Here is a 3249-nt window from a genome sequence, read left to right as displayed (position 1 = left end):
TTGGCACAGTAAGTTCTGGTCTCAGCATATCCACAGTTTTTCTATGTGTCAGGGAAAAGGAAAGTTTTGAAGAAAGGTTTTGAAGGCGGATCCTATTCAGTCACAAGGAGCAGACAGTTGAGGAGACAATGGTAAGAGATATAGGTCTGGAATTGTAAATCTGGGATTCAATTACATGGGAGAAATAGATTTTTAGTTTAATGAACTAAAAGCAGATAGAATAAATTTGAAGAAAGAAGCTTTCCAGGCATAGACAATGTGCAGCTGTTGGGGGGGGAGGGTTACAACTCTATGCTTCCACTGCTGCTGCCCAGCTATGGCTCCATCTGGACTCCAGCTCTGTGCCCCACCATTGGTACAGAAATCTGTGGGGTATGTGCCCCCCCCACCTCCCACCCCCACGCATTCTCTGTGTTTCCAGGTCATCACATTTCCACCAGTTATGCTCCACAGTGAGAGAACAGGAAAAGCAGAAGTGAATATTGATATTTCTGACATAACTCTTATAAAAAACTAGATAACCAAAAAAAGTCCCATCCTAATTATTATTACTTTTAAACCTTACAGCATATCTGAATAATGATTATCAATACAGTTTTTCAAACCCTCCTGACAGCCTTATGCTAATCAGGCTCTGAGTGTTACAGGGTAACTTCACAGAATTAAAATAATATAAAAAGGCTAGAGGCCAAATATACTGAAGCACTTTAATTATCTAGTCTCCTAGGAATGACTTTATTTAGGTCCCATTAATGCCTAAAATTGATTTTAGTGGATTCAGATCAAACCTAACAGGAAGACATTGGATCAGATTCTTCCCTGTACAACTGCTTAAGAGCTGGGCAAAATAAATAAATAAATAAATTCTCTCTCAAAGGAAATTTTGAAACAAAGTTTTCAAATTCCCCAAGAACACATATTGAATAAAAAAAATTAAAAATGAAACTGTTAAATTATTAGCTTTCTTTTTTTCTCCTCTTTATTACTGTTTCCCTTCTCTCCCTCCTACTCTATTCCACTGTGTAAGGGAAGAAGAGCAGGACAAGGAGGAAACTCTGAAAGCCAAAAATCAAGCAATACTCACTGCAGGTGCAAGGGAAATCCCAGCTGGAGAAAGGAGCATCTGACAGTGCAGATTGACAGCTCTCTCTGGATTAGCAGTGGAAGCCCTGAGGCAGCTACTTCTGACCCTGGAGAGGGGCAGCCGAGCAGAGTCCACAGCATCTGGGGGTGTGGGAAGAAAAAGGGATGTCCTGCTGGCAGCATCCGGTGGTGATCTGTGGACAGTGACTGTGGGATGGCAGGCCAGAGTGGTCAAAGGACCACTGAAAAAAAAAACGAGGAGTAAAACTCCAGGGAGCTGAATCCTGATCAGGTGGGGACTGAAGCAGTGGGGATTAAGGTGGGAGCCAGTGCTGATGAGCTGCTGTGAAGACTCCATGCCAGCTGCATGTATCCCAAAGTCAAAAGGCTGGACCCTCCACTGAATTGGCAGAGGACTTGCCCCATGATGTCAGCACAGAGGGGGAGTTATTCTGAATTCACCCTCCCTGAATTTTTTCTTCAGGAAAACATCCTAGGATGAAAGGGGCCCAGAAGAAAGGAGCCTAGAGTATAAAACCCACCTTACTCCAAGGGAGAAAGTCCAGATTGGGAGGGGTTGATTTATGGATGGTGTGGGGTGGTCCCTGCAGGAGCTTTCATGTGACTCTAGACCTAAGATTTCCCAAGATTTCCCTAAGATTATCTCCAGGCTCACCATGGGGTTAGTGGTGCAGGCTTATGGAACTGTAAATTGATTTAAGTTGATCAACTTGCAGACCCTTAATGAAGTAATTATGGTTGATTAAGCTATGGACTTTGAAATAAATCATGAGTTGATTTGAATCTATGAAGCTGAGAGGCCTCAGTGACTGAATGTCAGAAGGTTTTTCTCTCCTGGGTTCAGCTAATAGATGGGCCCAGAGCATAATGCCTTCATATTCCATTCTATAATTTGGCCGGACAGCTGCACATGCAGTCATCCCAATCATATATGAGAAGGTGATTTATTCCCAGTGTCACAGGCAATTGAATGATATGACCCAGACATTGAACATCCAGGACATGGTAAGGATGGGATGTAAGGCAAGGCAAAGCTCCACAAAGAAGTTCTGAGGGGCAGGCAAGAACCCCATCAGCCAACATAACCAGCTCCCAACATCGTAAGGTATAAAAGTAAAGAAGGCGAGAGCATAAGACAAGAGATTGGTGGTGGTGGTGCTGACTTCACGCTGATGACATCAGGCAGGAGAGATCCAAAGCCATATTGCACGTACCCCTGACACACTGGTATATGTAAAAATAAAAAGGAACTCAAGAGGAATGGAAAAAATAATTGGGTGGTAGGGGGAGATAATTTTGACTGATATATAAAAATGTATTTTATTTTTTTCTCTAGTAAGTTGGCTTTAGCCACTACCTGGGAATTTTCATTTGGTGAAAAGAGACAGTAGGCATTACAAAATATACCCCCAGCTTCAGTACAGGAAGAGAAAGGAACAACACTTCCATTTCATTGCTTTCGGAATATCCCCGATTCTGTTCGTAATCAGTTGTAAATTTGGAGAAGCCTTTCACGAAACACATATTAGGGCAAGATTGCTTCCTGGTTGGCTTGGGAATTTATGGACTGCAAATGTGGCCTACATCTAGGTTTGCCTCCCACTCAGCTGTATTGAGTTCAGCTTGGATGTGACTCAGTATGTTGTCAGTTATATGAACAGAGAAGCTATGGATGTAGTTGTGGCTTGACAAAAAATTAAAGTCCATCCTCTGTGACAAGAAATACCAGCTCTAAGAGGCCTATAAAAATCATAAAAATCCAATTATTCAGCCATATCACTATATCAATATAGATGTTAACTCTTTAATTAAAATAAGTGGTTCTGAAATGTAAAAATGAAATAATGTTCCAAGCCCTGAAAAGTTTTCAGGCATTAAAAAAATTCTCATTTTAAAGTGGGACAGCATTTGAAATCAGGAAAAAATTTCACAAAATGACTTTTATAAGAAAAATTGCATTGGCTTAATAGACATTTTCAACAAGTTTGATAGTTTACATTTTTTACTACATTTACCTTATTTATAAAGCAAAAAATCACAGGACTTACAATAGTAGCTCATTTTCCTCTACGCGCGCGCGTGCGCGCACACACACACACACACACACACACACACACACACACACACACACACACACACACACAC

This window comes from Gavialis gangeticus, unplaced genomic scaffold (assembly GCF_001723915.1).
Source record: "Gavialis gangeticus isolate Ggan-Ray unplaced genomic scaffold, GavGan_comp1, whole genome shotgun sequence".
NCBI classification, from domain to species: domain Eukaryota; kingdom Metazoa; phylum Chordata; order Crocodylia; family Gavialidae; genus Gavialis; species Gavialis gangeticus.
This window is presented reverse-complemented; position numbering follows the sequence as displayed.